Below are 20316 nucleotides of genomic sequence, written 5' to 3'. Positions count from 1 at the left end.
GCTTTGTCATATTTTTGGGACACTTGGTCTGGTCTGTCAAGGTTTCCCGTTTCTGGGTCCCTCTCTACCCATTCTTTAGCATTGTTGCTCCTTGATTTGAACCAAATGCTTAAATTGCCCACTTCATGTGCTTTGTTCTGCTTGCAGCAAAACGTTTCTTTATTTTCACTGCCCTCTCCAAGTGCTTAATCCATTCCGGGGGCTGGGCCTCATCCTTCCAGCTCATCTGGCTGCCTTGTATTAGAAGACCAGAGGAGAGAGTCAAGTTCAGGTTAGGGAGGCTGTCGTGGGCACAGCCCCGGCAAGCATCTATTAGCACAGACATATTTAAATATCATCTTGCAAAATGCCATATCAATGGCAATGATTTGTTGGGAATCCAGGTTTCTATAAAAAAAAAAAAAAGAAAGAAAGAAAATTTGCCACTTCCTCTGTCACCTGTACTTCTCAGCTTCAGCAGTCCAGTTGCTGTGTCCACGGCACTTCTCTCTAAAGTCTCCAATGAGCTCCACGCACGCTGCTGCTCTTTCCCTCCTTGTCCTCGTCATACGTGGTACTGCTGCTCACCGACACATCTGTGACACTGTGTCCTCCTTTACTCCTGGGACACCATGCTATTGATTTTCTTCCCTCCTCCCCCCATGGTCCCTTCTTTCCCACTCTTAAATGCCACGGTTCCTCAGGGCACCATTTATGGCTACAGAACTATGGCCCATAAGCACCTTCAAACCCAACATGTCCAATCTTAAATTTAGCATTTTTCTCCCCAAACTCTCTTCCTTATCTCCATTTCCTACCCCAGTGCATGACACCCTGCCTTCCTACTTCTTCAAGGCCAGACACCAAGTATCCTACCAGAACCTAACCTCTCATTCAGCCTGATACACCCAAACCCTCTTTTGATTCTATAGTTTTTACTTCCTTAAATCTCTTCAATCCATTAACCTCACCCCCTTATTGCCTTAATTCAGGGTCTCATTAGTCCTCACTTGGGCAAGCACAACACTCTCCCCGCTAGCCTTCTTGCCCCTCGTTTGGCTAGACCCTATTTACAGATGCCAACATGATCTTTCTAAAGCCCAAATATGATTATCCCATTTCTTAGATGAATTTCAGACATCTCCACTGCTTTTAGTTTTAAAGTAAAAAATTCTTTATTGACCAACCAAGGCCTTCCATGATTTAGTTTCTGCCTACTTCTCTAGGCTCATTTCCTGCCATACCCACCACAGACAGCTCAGTTCAGCTACATGATATAATTTGGTGCTCGTTCCTTCTAAACATATATCACATGTCCATGCATTTATACCTGGATGTCTCTTTACTTGAGGTACCCAATTTCCACACACTCCCCACCACTACTATTGCACATATCCGTACACATACATCTCAAAGGTCTAGCAAGCGTGAACCTCTCCTTGAAAACTCAGTGTCATTGACCCATACAGCTTTCTTTTATCATCACCTCTCACCACTAGTCTAATTTAAATCTACCCTTTGCTATCACTATCATGACACTGACTACTTGGCACTACCTCCTCCATTAGGCCAGAAGCTTTTCAATCACAGAAGCCATGTCTTATTAGATTCAGCATCACTAGCACCTACTGGGTACTCAGCAAGTGTTCATGGAATAAATAAATGAGTGATTTACTTTATAACATAAACCCCCATTCACTCCACTACTCAGGCCCCACACTGCTAATCAGTTCATGTCACTCACTTCGCCACAAGTCTCTTCCATGTCATTATGAGAATAAAGTCTAAACTTCTTTATTTAGAATGAAAGATGTCAAAACCTAATCCCAAACTGCCTTTCTAGAATTATTTCCTACCATATTCTGCCCATGGGTCACTTGCTACAGCCCCACTCTACTGCTCATCTCTCCCTGAATTCTCATACTCACACTTTCAGACCTTGGCCTATTGAAGGAGAACTCATAAGTCAGTCTTACTTGGGAAACCTTGCTCCTCTTAGGAAGAATTAATTTGAGGATAATTAGTTCACTCCTAATACAAAATGCCTTTACTTAGTATTAATTATATTTTGATAGTTTTCTATCCTAATTGCCACCTATTGAGTTATAATGTCCCTAGAAATAGAGAATTTGTCTCATTCCTCTCTCCTTACCCTTTTCAATTCCTAATCCCAAGGTAGTAATTTGCACAGTCAATAATCAATAAACATTTGTTAGACAAGTCTCACCATATTTACAAACTAAGTTTAAATTTTATAGCAGCTAAAGCAAAATTATGCCTAAATTCTACTCCTGGAACTTCAGAAAAAAGAAAAAAACCGGACACAGGCAACAAAAACAAAAACAGACAAGTGGAATTACACCAAACTAAAACGCTTCTGCACAGCAAAGAAAACAATCAACAAAATGAAAAGGTAACTTATGGAGTGGGAGAAACTATTTGCAAACCATGTAGCTGACAAAAGGTTACTATCCAAAATATATTAAGAAACTCTGAAAACTAAAAGGAAAAAGAATCTGATTTAAAAATGACCAAAGGACTTGAATAGACCTCTCTTCAAAGAGGACATACAAATGAGCAACAGGCACATGAAAAGATGTTCAACGTTACCGATCATCAGAGAAACGCAAATCAAAACCACAATGAGATATCATCTCACATCTTTTAGAATGGCTATTATCAAAACTCAAAAGATAACAATTGTTCAGAATGTGGAGAAAAGGGAACCCTTCTACACTGCTGATGGCAATGTAAACTGAAGCAGCCACTGGAAAACAGTACGTAAGTTCCTCAATAAATTAAAAATAGAACTACCATGTGATCCAACAATTCCACTTCTGAGTAGGTACCTAAAGAAACTGAAATCAGGATCTTGAAGTGATATCTATATCCTCATGTTCATTGCATCATTATTCAAAACAGAGAAGACATGAAAGCGACCTAAATGTTCACTGATGAATAAACAGATCAAGAAAATACGGTATATACATACAATGGAGTATTTTTTAGCCTTAAAAATGAAGGAAACCCTGCCATTTGGGCCAAAAGGGATGAACCTGGGAGACAGCATAATAAGTGAAATAAACAAGACACAGAAGGACAAATACAAAATGATTTCACTTTTATGAGGAATTTAAAATAGTCAAACTCATAGAAGCAGAGTGTTCCCAGGGGCTGAGAAGAGGGGGGAAAGGGAGCGGTAATCATCACAGGGTACAAAGTTTCTGTTATGCAAGATGAGTAAGTCCTAGAGACCTACAGTATAGCATGGTTAACAACACCACATACTTAAAATTTGCCAACTGGACTGTCTTATGTTAACTGTTCTTATTACAAATAACAACAAAGATCTTCTGTTGTATTCTTATTACACATAAGAACAATAATAAAGAAGGTGGGACTGGCTGAGGTGACGGTTTCACGGGTGTATACTTATCTCCAAACTCACCAGCTGTAGAATTGAATGAGTACCAGCTTTTTGTATGTCAATCATATCTCAATAAACTGGTTTAAAAACACTCTGGAAAATACAAATGTCATTTATTCATTCACAGAAAAAAAAAATTCCCAAATATATCTTAACAGTATTGTTAACCAAAAACCAAGTACAATGTAAGACATAAGAATGGCTATAATATGTGAAAGCAATAATAATGTTCTATTAAGAAGGCCATGCTTTCTGAGAAAGCAGCTTCTGTTCAAGTAGATGAAATATATAAATCCTTTATTGATTTGAGAAGAAACGAGGTCTCCAAGGAGCTACACCACTGAACTACTCAAAGTTACTTCTCACAAAGCCTCCATACTGTCGATGAGGCCAAGGTATGCACTGATATCCCCTTGACAGGGAAAGACAAATCCCTGTTTGAGGCAATCCTAGCCAATGAAATAAGAATTTCTCTGTTAATATAGACAAACGGCAAAACAAAGCTGGCCTCTCTGGTTATCAAAAGAGCATTGAGATTGCACCCCGAAAAGAATGCACTTCTCTCCCCTAGGCTCGTCCTCAGCTTCTTTCATTCCTCTCGGAAGCGCAGGGAAATTCCGAAGTTCTCCTGTGATGCTGACCAAAGATGAGCACATCAACTGTGGCAGGAGATGCTGGTTCCCTGGTGACTGTCAGAAACCCATGTATGTCTCCTAGTATTACTCATCGTGCTATACCTTCAGTAAATAAATGGCTTCTGCCTTCTCTGTGCCTCAGACAATAACAACACAAACGAATCTAGGTGAATGCGGAGGTTGGGGGTAGGGATGAGGTCAGGATGGTAAAGGGGAAAGAGAAAGAGTGATATCAAGGGAAGTCCCCTTCCTGGCTCCGGGCGCAGCCTTTTTGGTCTCTGAAGTATCAGTTTGCATCAAACCTAGCTGAGTGAGCTTAACCCTCCGTTAAGAGTCTGTTGGGGGGGGGGGGGTTACAGAAATTTTTTTTTTTTTTTCACAAACTTGTGGAGAAGTCTATTATTACACATGGAAAACAATTGGAAAGTAACACAGGGCATTTTATTATCAAAGGTCAGTTATAATCAAATGATTCAGAATTCTTGCTTTGAGTAGTCAAGATGAAGAGATGCAGAAGTCAGAATTTATAAAGAAGGTTTTTCTGAACATGGAGCCTAAACTAATTGTAGAAATGTGAACTATTCTGATAGGCAGAGTACAGGCATCAACATATCATGAGGAGCTTGGAGAAATAAATTGGGACTTGCCCTTCTTACAAAGTCCCAGAAATTTGAAATCGCTTAAGGATTTTTCAAAGGTCATTTTATTTTATATTTCTCAATTCTGCTTCCCTTCCCAATTATTTAAAAACCTTAATAACACATTTACTTTATGCTCAGTTGCCTCTCTATGTGAAGTTCAGGAATCTCGAAGTAAGAAATAATGGAAATAAAATCTCAAAAATAAAATGGTTCTTGTCCCCTTTCCCTGTCTTTCCTGGGCAATGTAGTTAAGAGACATTAAATAATGGCTGAGCAAGACAGGCATTGTAATGTGAGGGTGGAAAGGGAATAGCTTCATATAAGGTGTTGGAGTCTGTAAGTGGTGAGGGTGGTGTCTGCACAGAAGTCTTAACCCAAGAAGGGTGAGGAGGGTGTCCATGAAGAGAGATGACTCAGCATAGGCTCGAGAGTCTGAGTGGGGTTAGTAAGCCTTCCAAAATGGTCCAGGGTGAGTGAGAAGGGTATTAACCACGCATCCTTGCAGAGAGCTGATGGGAAGGTCATGACCTATCAGAGGCCCAGAAAGATACAGAGCACCTCAACACAGGGAATAATGTAGTGTGAGGTGTTGGAGCCTAAACTGTAGACAGGAGGGTGGCTTGGTTTGGGTGTCAGAGTCTAAGCAGGTTGATTAGAGCATCCACCCAGGTGGGAGGCCCTGCACAGGGTGCCTATGTCCAACTGGGATGAACGGGGTCATCCCAGTGTAAACTGTAACCTGAGCAAGGTGAGGAGGGCAGCCCTGCTGGGAGCATTAGAGTCTGTGAGACAGCAGAGAGCTTCAGCTTGGAGATGCAGTCAAGACAGGATATTTGAGCTCAGGTGGTACTAGGCAGGGGTCTATTTAAGGATTAGGGCAGGGATGACAGGAGATTAGTTACAAAGAGGCTGATCAAATAAGAAGCATGCGCTTTCTCACTGTCTGAAGAGAGTTATAAATACAGAAAGGAAAACTAGAAGGAACTAGGAGGTGCTGGATTGGAACTGAAGGTACTGGCCTGAAAATATGGATTTTAGTATAGATAGATAGATAAATACAGACGCAAACTTTCAAGTGTATACAAATGCACACACACACACACACACACAAATACAGATATTCCTCACTAGCTCTGTCCACTGACAGCATCTGGGAGCAATACAATCTCAAGAACAATAAACACATCTATCTTCCAGATCGTTTCCAAATATCACTTTCTACTAAAAGGGACCACATCTCCCTAGAGAAATGGCTGATTCCATAGCTGAGGCAGGAAAAGTACAAAATGAGACTAGATCATCTTGCTGTGACATAAAGTAAGTGCTCAAAGAATGATGGGGTTTTATCAAAGGGACAAAGAAGCCAGAAGAGACTCCCCCTGACCAAATGACAAGTAATTTGAACATCTAAAACAAATAATGGTATAATGTATTTTAATCTATATTGAATAAAATGGAATCCATAAACCTATGCTAATGTAAATAAGTGAAAAAGTAAATAGAAGTTTGATGAGAAATGGGATATTTAATTAGTCTCAAAATGTTTCTTCCAAAATGCATATGAATTAAAGGGAAAAATAGTAATTTTACAGTGGACTGGCTTGGGTGATATCATCTTAATGACATGATCAAATTAGCACCATCATGTGACAAATCAAAGTTATATGCTTTCTGATAGGAGGCTGGAATGAAAAGAACACAGCATCGTTTCTGTGCTATGCTTGCCAAAGAGTAACCGGGACTAATCATGATGGGACATCAGAGAAAAATCATACTGTAGGGCACTCTACACAATAGCAAATCAATAATCTTCCAAAGTGCCAAGGTCATGAAAGTCAAGGAGAGAAGATCAAAGATGGAGGCAAACTAAAGAGACACAATTAAATGCAACTGGATGCTTTCCTGATAAAGGGCATCATTGGGCACACTGACTGAAATCCAGTGGGAGAAAAGGATGGGACAATAGAAATGTGTTGATGTTAACTTCTTGATTTTGGGTATTTTATGGTTACACAGGAGAATATTCTCATTTGTTAGGAATACATGCTAGTTTTCAGGTATAATAGGGCATCCTGTCAATAATTTACTCTCAAATGTTTCAGAAAAATATTTGAGCATGGTAACTGTCATGTAAGTTGGAGATAGTTTCAAAATTTTTCAATATAATAGTCAATGGTGAAGTGGTTACGGTACCTGTGCTGGGCTGGTAAGGGTCTACCTGACAAAGGCAGATAGCGACGATTTTCCTGGGAGATGCAGTAGGGAAGTACACAGGACCTGCGACATCAGTGCAGCACAAGATGGAAAGCCTTGTCCCAGCAGATCCTACACTAGCCAGAGACTGAGGGAATGACGTGTCTTCGTGTCTTAGTAGCAGAGATGTCCTGATGTGTGTGCAGGGCAGCACTTTCTAGTTCTGAGTCATCAAGCAAAGCGACCTTCCTCTGATCTTTTTAGCTTAAATTATTCAAAAAAAAAAAAAAAAAAAGCCCTTCCTCTGGAACCCATTCCCACGTAGGTGAGCCTCCTCTTGGGAGGGAGAGGGGAACAACTCTGGGTTTGGAAAGTTAAAACCTGCTTTGACCTTGGCCCTTCTGAGAATCCTCCCTTCCCACCTCACTGGTTGCTAAGAGCATCAAATGAGATAGGTGTGAAAGTTCTTTAGGAAGGGCTGTGTAAATGCCACTATCACAATGGCTGCGCCCATCGATCAGAGCTCACACAAGGCAAAATTAAGAAGGTGAGGTTGTTTTCAGTTTCCTTCCTCTATTTTCCTTTTCCTCATTTCCTATAGAACCTCTAATCCAGTGTTCTCAGCAGTTCACTGTATTACCCTGCTTGGACCCACTTGGAAGTATCTTTTCCATCTCTTTATCAATATTCAAACTGCTCAGCCAGCAGAGGAAAATGTGTGTCTCAATCACATGCTTACCATGTGCCAAGCCTGTAGGAGCAACACAAAAGATACATGAGACAAATTCCCTGCCCTCTAAAAGCTTGCACTCCAGTTGAATGGCTAATACTCCTAGGGATTGTTTCCACTGTACAGGATACTTAAAGAGGTAACACTTTGATGCCAAGGCACCAATGTCTAAGTGAGTTATGAAGCCATATAACAGATGAGTGTCATTTGGCGAACATGGTATGGAGGTGGGGAGGGAAGCAGAAAGATGATGGCCAAGGGAAAGGGGACCATTCTCAGTCCTAACCTCCCTGGCTCTGCCACCCAGCTCCTCTGCAAGTACAAACACTCATGGGGTTGTTGAAGCATTAAAAGAGCTGATGCTTACTTAGTACAGTGCCTGATGCTTAGTAAGTGCAATGTGAGTGCTAAATGCTAGCATAAAATTATGATGATAGCATTTATGTGTAGAGATAAGGCAGTTCTAGACCCAGCTCCCAGGAGAAAAGAAGGATGAGGAAAAGCTGGAGGTATTGGAGAAAGAGGAGGAAAAAAAAACATGGAGTGTTTTATTACCTACAAGATCTCAAATTTAAATCCTTAATGGTAATAAACTTAAAAAAAAAAACCCTTAAGTCTTTTAAAGCCTTAAATGATGATGATGATGATGATGATGATGATGATGATGATGATGATGATATCTTAAATAAGCTGCCTGTGAAATAGCTTCACCTGTGGCAAAATATACTCACACATTAGGTGTGTATGTAAATGTATTTACTGAAAGAACAGGAAAATGATGCTTGGGCTAACGTGGAATAACATTGGTTTTGTTGGTTTAACCACCAAAACACTAATAATCACTCACTCACACACAAATATTCACAGAATTATCAAGCTGGGAGTGAATGTTCAGGGTTTCATGGACTGCATCTAACTTCACCATGTTCATGATGTCGACTTGGTTGGATCAAAATGTTCAGGGTTGGTACCACGGCACACATGGATTTGCTCCTCCTGTGTATTACTGTGTTTAGAGCCCTGTTAGTCTCCTATTGGGTGAGTAATTGAAATAGGCTGATCATGACTTTCCTTGTTTGTTTTCCTTCCTGAGAGGAATAGGTAGCAGGGTCTGAAAGGTCAGAGTAAAACACAGCATGACTAAGAACACCACAGTATCTTCCTGTGACACTTTTGCTCTACATATTTGGCAGGGAATTTTTACCATCTGAGGCATGATCCACCAACACTTTCCGGGCAGCCCCTGCCTCCTACAAAAGCTAGCCCTCCTCCAAGCTAAAACTAGCCATGTTGAGTGTTTCTTTGCCAACAGCAGTGATATTCTCTCCTTAGTTGTAGGCTGAGGCTAATAATCGCAGCACATAAAATCTTACTATTCATTTATGTTTTGGTTACTTAGATGGAACTCAAACTATGCCAAGCTAAAGAAAGCCATGGTAGTAATAATTTTTAATAATAATAGCTAAATCTATTAAGCAGTTATTAGGTACCGTGCATTATCTTTTCTAACGCTCATAAAACCTATGAATTACATAATATTCTTCCCATTTTACAGATAAGAAACTGAGACTTGGAAGAGTTAAGTAACTTGCCCAAGTTATATGGCTAGTAAAAGGCAAAACTGAGAGTTTCATTTAGACAGTTAACATTTAAAGCTTTCATTCTTAACCACTATGCTTATTTTAACAATATTTTAGTCAAATGTGCAATAATATTTGGAAGTGATAACATTTAATTAAAAGTACTTTGTAATTTTTAAACTTTTGATATCAAAATAATTTTAGATTTATTATTTTGCAGTTGCAAAGATAGCACAGAGTTTCCATATACCTTCATCCAGATTCCCTTAATGTTAACATATCACATAACCATGTTACATTTATTGAAACCAGAAATTAACATTGGTTCAACACTATTAACTAAACTACAGGCTCTTTTCTGATTTCTCCAGTTATTGTTTTTTGGGTTTTTTGTTTTGTTTTGTTTTTACTTTTTCCCATTCCTAGATACAGTCCATTTGGTCGTAATTCTGCAATAGTTTCTCAGACTTTCCTTGTTTCTCATGACTTTGACACTTTTGTAGAGTATTCCTCGGGTATTCTGTAGAATGTTCCTCCAATTTGATTTTTTCTGAGGCTTTCTCATGATTATGCTGAGGTTATGAATTTTGAGGAAGAGTAATACAGAGGTATCACTTTCATCGCATCATTATTAGTACATGATATCAACATGACTTATTACTGTTGATGTTAACTTTCATCACTTGGTAGGATAGCGTCTGCCAAGTTTTCCACTGTAAAATAACTATTTTTCTCTGCCCATACTCTATTCATTCAAAGCAAGTCACTAAGTCCAATCCATACTCAAACCTCCACCTCCTGGAGGAAGGAGTATCAAAGAATTTGTGGACATATGTTAAAACCACCAAGGCAATTCATATTTGGGGCAGTTACTTTGAAACTGAAACTGTTTCTTCTAAAAGTTTTGTCCACTAATTTTTGAGCATTCACTAACGGACTCTGCCTGCATCAATGATTAATTCCCTCATTATTTCTACATTTATTATTTGGAATTCTTCTGTAAGGAAGATTTATCCATTTCTCCTCATTTATTTATCTAGTTCATTTATGTCAAGATATATAAATTCACTATGCATAAAGTCACTGTATATAAACTGCATATTATAGACTCACAGATATTTAAACTTTTTACCTAAAAATTTTAGATTTACAGAAAAGTTGCAAAGAGTTCCTATACATCCCTCACCCAGCTTCAATTTCCCCTGATGCTATCAGCTTACATGACTATGGTACATTTACTAAAACTAATAAACTAACATTAGTACATCATAGTAACTAAATTCCATACTCTATTTGGATTTCATCAATTTTCCTACTAATGTCTTTTGCTGTTCCAGGCACCAATCCAAGATGCCACATTGCACTTTATTGTCATTTCTTTCCACCCTTTCCAGGAAGACAATGTCATGTATCTGTATTCATTTAACACAGGTTGCATTCCATCCTGGGATCTCCACAAAATCTTAGTTGATTTCTTAAAAGTTTACACATAGTGAAGTTCATTCTTTGTGGTGTGCACTTCTATAGGTTTTATAAAAGTCATAAAGTGATGTAGCCACCACTGCAGTATCACACAGACCAGTCTCATCACCCCCAAAATTCCCTTTGCAGTCCATTTGCAGTCAAGCCCTTCTACTTCTCAAGCCCTTGGTAGCAAATGACCTGTTTTGTCTCTATGATTTCACCTTTTCTAGAATGTCACAGAAATAGAGTCATACAATACGTAGTCTTTAGGTTTGGCCTCTTTCACTTAGAGAAACGCATTTGATATTCATCCATGTTGTTGCATGAAACATCACAGAACAAAAAATTTTAATTTTAATAGTTACATTTATTAATTCTTTCTTTTGTGGACTGCACTTTTGGTGTCTTCTCTAAAACTTATTGACAAATTCAATGTCTTATAGAATTTTTTCCTTATGTTTTCTTTTAAAATTTTATAGTTTGGTATCTTCCATTTAGATTTAGGATCCATCTAAAGTTAATTTTTGTGTATTATGTGACCTAAAGGTCAAGGCTACTTTTTTGCATAAGGATAACAAATTGCTCTAGGACTACTTGTTAAAAAAAAGATTATACTTCCCTTATTGAATTGGTTTGACATCTTTTGTTGAAAATCAGTTAACCCCCTGACTTCATTACTGTAGCTTTATGGTTATAGTTTTATATCTATATAATTCTTAAAATCAGGAGTTGTGAGTACTCCAACTCAGTCCTTTTTTAAAAAAAAAAAAGTGTCTGTTATTCTAGGTCTCTTGTATTTACATGCAAATTTTAGCATCAGCTTATCAATTTCTACCAAAGAATCTGATAAGATTTTGATTGAAATTATATTGACTCTACATATCAATTTTTGGATAACTGATATCTTTAAAATATTGAGTCTTCGGATTCATAAGCATGATAATATCTATTCACTTATTTAGGTCTCTTTTAATTTCCCTGAGAATAAACTATTTCTTGAAAGCAAAATAGTAATAAGTGACAATTAAGGTCCACAGAGCAAAGCCACAGGGTTTAAAACTATGTAAGGCAGATTCATGTGGTGACAAATAGTATTTCAAAATCCTCTCAGGAAAATGAAATTTAGTAATTAATACAATGATAACCCAAAGTCATTAAGAGAGTATTAAGTTCTATCCAGTGTATAATTTAATAAGACAAAGATACACTTTTGGAGAAATCTTTTAATTAATACTGATAAAAATAAAGTATGGTGCTTAAAATAATGTTTCAGTTCAATGGAAAATTCACTAAAAAGCAATTAGAATGGCTTCATTTCATTGGAACACTTCATCTCCAATGTTGCCAAAAGACTGAGGTATCTCTACCAATGACATCCTTATCTAGACAGTTACACAAGTAAGACAGGCAGGCCAGGTTGCTCCTCCTGCCCGGGGATCTCCCTAAGAGAGATAGTAGGAGTTTTTCTGTCACTATACTCAGGGCTTTGCAGGATGTTGTTTGATCTTGTTTGTGACTTCAGAAAGTGGCTGACAGCATGTGGGTGCCTCTAAGAACTTCCCACAAGAAATGCGATCTGTTTTTTCTCAGCTAAAAAAAAAAAAGGAAGCCTTGGTTTTCTTGTAGATGTACTTTGGTTTCACAGAGCAGAGATGAAAGTTGTCAGGTTTATTTTTCTTTTTCTCACAGCACTAGGTCAACCTCTTTTGGCCTGATAGCTTTGGTAGCTGGAGACCCAATCAACACAGACAACGGAGATTAAGGAAGACTAGGAAAGGAATGTCCATCATTTTAGACAATTGTTTCATGAGCCACACTTTTCTATGATTCTACGCTGAAGAGTTCTTTCATATTAAATGCTACAGGCTGAGCCCCAGAAGAATACATGGAAAAAAACAGTGAAGTTTTTTGTTAACAATTCCTGTTAGCCTAAAAATTATTATTTTTCTGAAAGGCTACTGGTATGTAATGTTACCACTGAAAAGGGTGAATATGGGAAGAAAGAGGAAAGAAAAGCTAAGCCTGTGGAGGATGCAAACTACCATTCAGCTTTAATCAAGCTTGTTATTATTGAAAAACATGACCTGAATCCTGGAAGTCACTGATCTTTTTACCAGTTTTCTATTGCTTGGTAGCAGAGAAATAAAATCTTATTACTAAACACTTTTTTTGTCATGCTGATTTTAGCCTATGCATATTTCTTATTTCATTCTGCCCAGGAAAAAAAAATGAAAAATTTAACAATTAGTTTGTTGTCAACATTAACAAAATGTAACATTTTTCAACCATCAGCTTCAGCTCAATTGAATCTTTTTATCATTAATGTATTATATTTAATATTGGATGGCAGAGCAATTTAATATGTTTGGCATTATGTGAGGCAGGGGTCTTCAAAATCAAAAGTACCTTAGGTCAACTGTAGATCTTAAAATGACTATGTCATTTAGATACTGGGTGGGGGGAAAATCTAGCAAACCATACCAGATAGATGCTATGTAAACAGCTGCTCTAACACATCACAATCATAAAAAGCCCATGGCACTTATTTCGGTTTGTCTGTCTGTTATAGTTACATCTCTACCCCTACAAAGCCGTTACTTTATTCTATGATCACAGGCATAACTAGTGTCTGCCTTCCTGTCTTTTCTCTGCAGCAACAGATTTCTCTTCCTAAAACACATCTTTCGTTATGTCATCAACCTGCTCAAAAACACACAGTAGGTCAAGGAGGAGGAGCTATTTAAGTAGGGTCTCAAAGAATAAACCAGAGAATAGCAGACCAGTTGGACAGAACACAGGCATTCCAGGCAGAGAAAACAGCCTACATAAAGATACCAAATAGCTTAATACTTTCAGGGATTTCTAAATAGCTTGCTGTGTCTAGGGCACGTGTGTTAAAGAAGTGATGGAAATGAGGCTATGAAGTTAAGTAAGTCAAATCACAATGAGTCTTGTGAACCATGGCAAGAATTTTGGATTTTAATCATATAGAAAATAGTAGTTTAAGCAGGAAATTGACATGACCTAATTTTCCTTCTAGAATATGGTTCTAGCAACTCTCTGCCCCACAGGATCATTTAAGGGCTTCCAGATGGCCCACATCACTCATCATAGAAACCCCATAAACAGGGCACCTGTACTCTACCTTGCAACTCATCCATCCACATCAACCACACACTCCAAAACCCCTCTATCAGATCTCTGGGGTGCTGTGCCTCATTTGGTTCCATTTTCCATCCTTTGAGTCTCCTCCATCCAGTCTTGCCTTACACTGATGACACTGATTTAGACCTTCTACCCTTCCGGACATAATATTGACATTTACCAGTTAGCATGATACAGAGTGATTTCTGTGGAAGAAGCTCTTCCTTACACAACACCTCCTAGATCCATCTTGGTCTCTTGAACACAGCTTTTCCCCAGGACTTACCTGACTAGAATAGTAGGCACCAAATAACAGGAGTAGAATTATGAGGTTAAAAGCAGGTTAGAAAGGAGACAAGAAGGACAGTTGCAGGCTACTGCAATGACCATGTGTAAGATGAACTAAGATAAGGAAGATAAGAAGCAGAGTGAAGAAAATCAAATTAACCAGGGTTTAAAAGGATGAGGAGCAGAGGAATGACTTCTGGGTTCCTTACTGGGGTGACTTAGTGGTCCACTTAGAGAAATAAAACAAAGGAAGCAGATTCTAGAGAGGAGACTAATGGTCCCAGTTGCAAATCTGCTGAGTCTGTAGTGCCTGACAGACATTTTGATGGAGAAATCTACAGGCAGCAGGACCTCTAGGTTTGGAACTCAGGAGAAGCTGCACTGAGGATAGCGATTTGGAAGTAGTGAAAGAGATAAGCAGGAATGAGGTCACCTGGAGAGAATGTTCACGTGAGAAGAGGATGAAAGATGAAATCTTGCTGAAAAAAAAAAAAAGTATAATGAACAAGTGAAAAAGACACTGTCTAGTGAAAAAGACCAAATCAGAGTGGCCAGAGTGATAGAAACAAGACCCTGGAAGGGTCCTTCAGCTGTCCTCCAGACAATAGTGTTTCATATTGAGAAAGGTTTTGGGATAGCAATGTCAGTGAAATGATACTAATTAATTATTTTTATTGACAGAAAAAGGGAAGCTGAAGAAGTGTTTACAGAAAATATGGGTAACTTTTCAACAAACTTGATTACTAATAAAAGGAAAGAGATGCTGCCTTAACTGGTTTTAGAGGTTTTTTGGGGGGGGAGGGGTGCTGGCTATGCCGTTTTAAAAATGGGAAAAGCTTGAGTATGTTTCTATACTTTAAGGGAAGGAGACACTGAAAAGCTGAGACTAAGAGGAGGTAATTGCTAGACCAAGACCCCAAAGGAGGCAGGAGAATATTGCATATGCAAGGGATCACAGATCCTGTGACACATAATGGAAACCGGGAAAGATGGCTGCATATAGTAAGCCCGTAGATGTCAAAGTGAGAAACTGAGGAAATTAATATCTGTGCACCTTCACTTTGCCTTTGATGTAGGAGCCCGGTTCAGACTGAAAATTAGTAGAGCCGGTATAGGGGAAGAATGGAAATTAAGCTGTTTGAAAGTGAAGGATTTAAGTAGTGTATCATAAGGTCTAGACAAGAAAGTAACATAAATGAGGCTAGGGGAGAGTAACGGTACAAGTGAAAAAAAGAGGAACTGAAAAAAATCTGAGGTTATTTTTTTAAAGAAGAAAGATCAAATACCATTGAGGTAAAGAACTGAAAGGTTGATCAGGATATTAACTGGGATGGTCAGAATGCTAATCAGGGTTAGGGGTTTGGACTTTGAGATTTTAGAGGATGCACAGTTCCAAATGATGACAAAGTTCAGCATGTAACCTTAGGTGTCATTTGCCAGAAGTATGATGTGGGCCAAGGTTGTTGAGTAGACAAGGACTTTGAGGCTAGGGCATTGGGTGCTTTGTTCCCTAAACACTGAAGTCACCCAAGGTCAGTATGACTTGGGAGTTAAGGTGCAACCCTTGAATCTGGGTAAATGTGAAAACAGTAGCTGACACTGTCCAGGAGAGGGAGAGGATGGTATAATAAAATGGCATGAATTTTGAATGAGGAAGGTATTTAAACAAGGGTGGAAAGGTAATGCTCTGGAAAGGTGATTCTCAGACTTCACTGTGTTTAGGAGTCAACTGGAGGGTTTGTTAAAACACACACTGCTGGACCCTATTCCCAGAGTTTCTATTTCATTAAGTCTGGAATAAAGCCAAGAAATTTGGTTTTCTAGTAAGTTCCCATGTTTGGGGACTACTCTTTTAGAAACCCCTACTCTGGAAGCTCTGTAATAGGACTTTGATAGAGTTGAACTTACTGAATGAGAAGTAATAAGAAGCCTCCATAAGAGAAAATGGGGGGCAGGGGAGTAGAGATACTAGAAAAGAATTGCAAAAATCTTCGTGTTTTTATTAAGGGAAGAAGTGGAGAAATCATTTACTGAAGTAACTGAAGAGGGAGAATACTCTATTCTCATGACTTAGAGTTTCCTGAGAATGTGGTGAAATAGTTTAGAGGAAAGTTAGCAAGGAGTTTGTTGAGGCTCGAGGGAAAACCCACAGACTGTATGAAAAATAATGATCCTGCGAGGCTACAATTTAGGAAACTAAGTGAGAGAATTGTCTGGGTTGTGAAGCCCTGTGTTAGTGATGGCTCAGATGCAAAGGATGCCAGGGAAACCTGCAGCTGGGTCACTGCTTGTAAACTCTGCTACTCTGGAAATGGCTAATGGAGCTTGAAAGTCGTGTCTTCCCCTGGTGAAAGCAGAGCTGCTCTGAGATGGGAGTGTCTTGAAATTATTAAGACACTTGAAATTAACTGCCCGTGCGGTTGCTCAGCTCATAATCCCTTTATTCAAACAACAGGAAAGTAGAAGATGGAAACTCCTGGGGGAATTTTCTCCTGATTCAACCAAGCGTGTTGGCCTTGGGCGACACAGTCCCATGTGTAATATCAAGATTTGGGTTGATGTCTAGAGATGGCCAGCTTATTTGGAAAGTTCATGGAATTTAGATATTAACTAGCCTATACAAAGATACAGATTCTTTAAAAATGTGAAATACTGTTGAGTATTGACAGTTTCTCACTGTTGCCTGTGAAGTATATGAATAAAACACTTCAAATTTTGCCACTTTTATAACATTATAAATCATAATTATAAAATCTCATTGTATAGCTCATTCAAATTTTGTTGAGTCCTACAGAGACAGATATATCTAAATGTCTTTTACATAAGGTTATATTTCTTTAGAGTATTTGAAAGTTTTTTTCCGAATAAAAATTTATTTTCCTATGAATCTACAAGAATTCATGTTGTGGTGTTGAGGTTACCTGAATTGGGTATTTAGTAATTAATCTTAGAATTTTATAAAGTTATATGGGCAACTGGTTCAATAAATTGAGATTACTCTCTTTTTGATCTTTCATTTTGTTGTATCCCCTTTACAGCAAAGCATCCTATGATATAAAAATATTTTCCTTATTTTATAGATTGTTCAGTTCATATAGGTTTATAGTTTCCTTTTAGTACTGCCATTTCATTTGAAAAGAATTATAATTTGTCTGCTTCCCCTCTACTACTACGTAAAGTGTGGCTGAGTTGTATTCATCTAGCAGAGAAAGCAATGTTAGGTTTCCAGTCCTGGGAATGATTCTCAGGTTCATGGCTCCACCTTCTGGGTCTGAGGCTCTGCCTTTTGGAGTCATTCTTCCTTTTTCATCAAGTACCATGGGTTTGCAGCTAAACAGTTGTATCAGCCTGTCTCCTGCCTATAGAATTTTAGAAGTCCAACCATCTTTCATTTCATTCTCTTATCTATTTATTCTAGCCAAAGTGGACAGTATTTCTGTGGGTATAAGTTTTCTCAGAAACTTGCAGGTTTCTTGTGTATGTCAGGGGATTTACCCCATTAGACAAGAGACTCCTTCATAGGTCATCCCTAGATAATTCTATTTTTACTTTAGGCTTCTGTTAAGGTAGCTGAGGGGCTCCAGAGCAACAAATATAATTTCTTCAGTGACCCATGTATGACTGAATACTGTGACATCTGGTTCCTTTCAAGCTACTAAAAAAAGGTTGTCTGGTCATACCCTTGGCTTTCTCACCAGAGTACGTTTTCCTGACAGCGACTCTTCTAATTTTAGCATATGTTTCAGTGTGGACAGACTGAGAATTTCCCAAATCATCAAGTTGTATTTCCTTTTCAATTAACAGTGCTTCACTCAATTTATCTCTATCCTCACACTTTTTTACTGTAAGAAGCTAGAAGTAAACAGGGTGTACAGCACTGCTTGGAAATCTCCTCAGCTCAATTTTCAGATTCATCACTCACAAATTCTGCTTTCCACATGAAAGCCAGGACACATTTCAGCTAAGCTTTCTGTCATTATATAAACAGGATCCCCTTTTCTCCCACTTTCAGTAACATGTTCCTCATTCTCATCTGAACCCTCCTCACCAGCAGCACTAGTTCAGAAATACGCATATTTCTACAAAAAGTCTGTTCATGATGATCGTCTAAGACAATGTTTTTTTTTCCTACCATGCTCCTCACGTCTCTCTGAGTCCTCATTAGCGGAGTCATTAACTTCCATATTTCTACTAATAGTCTGCTCAAGTCAATATGGGCTTTTTCTATGTTTCTCAAAATTCTTTCAGCCTCTATAATTGCCCAATATTAAAGCCACTTCTGCATTTTAAAGTATGTTACAGCAGGACCTCAGTTTTGGTATCAAAATCTGTATTAGTTTCCTACTACTGCTGTACCAAAATTATTACAAAATTAATGACTTAAAACAACACAAATTTGTTATCTTACTATTCTACTGATCAGAAGTTTCATGGGCTAAAATGAAAATGTCAGTAGGACTGTCTTCTTTCTGGAGGCTCTAGGGGAGAATATATTTCCTTGCCTTTTCCAGCTTCTAGAGGCTGCCTGCATTCCATGGCTCGTGAATTCTTTATCTTCAAATTCAACAGTATAGTATCTTCAAGTCTCTCTCACTCTGACATTTCTGACTCTCTCTGATAAGGACCCTTGTGACTACATTGGGATTCTCAGGAAAATTTGCCCATCTCAATATCCTTGAATTAATCCTGTCTACAAAGTCACATTTGCCATCTAAGACAACAAGTTCACAGGTTCCAGGAAGCCCTTATTTTGCCTACAAGATGTGAGCTTAGATTACCTATTTAATAGAGAATTTTTAATCTTTCTGATGTATTCATTTAGCACTATAACTTTTTTTTTCTCTGAACTGCTTTAGCTGTGTCCTACCACTTCTGATATGTTATTTATGGTCCAACTCACTTTAGTATATTTTTAAAAATTTCCTTTGAAATCCCTTTTTGACACACTGGTTATTTAGAAATGTGATATTTACTTTACAAGTGTTTGAACATTTTCCCATTATTTTTCTGTAATTGATTTCTATTTCACTTGCATTGTGATCAGAGAACATATTTTGAATGATTTCAATTCTTTTACATTTATTGAGATTTGTTTCCTGGCCCAGGATATGGTCTATCTTGGTATATGTTTCCTGGGTGCTTGTAATGAATGTATGTGGAGTAAATTGTTCTATAAATGTCCATTATAGCCCGTTTCTTGATAGTGTTGAGTTCTATACCTCTGCTGATTTTCTTCTTAGCTATACAAATTTTTGAAAAAGGAGCATTGAGGTTACCAACTTATACTTGTGGATTTGTCTATTTCTTTCTCAGTTCTATCAGTTTTTGCTACATATATTTTGCAGCTCTGTTGTTTGTCACATATATATTTAGTGTTTTTATGTCTTACTGATGGATTGACTCTTTAATTATACCCCTCCTCTCTGGTAATTTTTGCTTAGAGGTCTAACTTATCTGATATTAATATAGCCACTCATGCTTTCTTTTGATTAGTAAGTGCAAGGCATCTTTCCATCCTCTTACTTTTAACATGCCTACATCATTGTATCTTAATTTCTTGTACTTGAGTTTCTTATAGACATCATATAGTTGAGTTATAATTTTTAACACACTCTGGGCATCTCTGACTTAACTGGTACATTTAGACTGTTTACATTAAAAAAATTTTTTTATTAACATAAAGTTGACTTACAATGTTGTGTTAATTTCTGGTGTACATATTATATAAATATTATATATTTTTTCATATTTTTTTGATTTTAGGTTATTACAAAATATTGAATATATGTTCCCTGTGCTATATAGTAGAAATTTGTTATTTATTTTATATATAGTAGTTAGTTTCTGCAAATTCCAAACTCTTAGTTTAATCCCTCCACTGCTCCCTTACCTTGCTGGTAACCATAAGCTTCTTTTCTATGTCTGTGAGTCTGCTTCTGTGTTGTAAGTTCACTTGTGTCATTTTTTTTAGATTCCACACATAAGTGATATCATATGGTATTCTTCTTTGTCTTTCTGGCTTACTTCACTTAGTATGATGATCTTCAGGTCCATCCACATTGCTGCAAATGTCATTATTTCTTTCTTTTCATGGCTGAGTAGTATTCCATTATATATCTTTACTGAGTCCACTAAATCAAATGCTAATCTCTTCCAGAAATACCCTCACAGGTACACAAAGAAATAGTTTTACCAGCTATGTGGGCATACCCTAGCCCAATCAAATTGATACATG

At 37.9% G+C, this 20316-nt stretch overlaps 1 long non-coding RNA gene across 5 annotated transcripts in view; it reads right to left on the bottom strand.

The window, feature by feature from the left end:
* LOC105070279 (uncharacterized) overlaps positions 1 to 20316 on the bottom strand; it is a 309633-nt gene that overhangs the window by 212796 nt on the left and 76521 nt on the right. The gene's annotated exons all lie outside the window — the stretch shown is intronic.

The sequence above is a fragment of the Camelus bactrianus genome, chromosome 21 (genome assembly GCF_048773025.1).
Source record: "Camelus bactrianus isolate YW-2024 breed Bactrian camel chromosome 21, ASM4877302v1, whole genome shotgun sequence".
NCBI classification, from domain to species: domain Eukaryota; kingdom Metazoa; phylum Chordata; class Mammalia; order Artiodactyla; family Camelidae; genus Camelus; species Camelus bactrianus.
The sequence above is the reverse complement of the archived record's forward strand: the minus strand, read 5'-3'. Positions and strand labels throughout refer to the sequence as shown.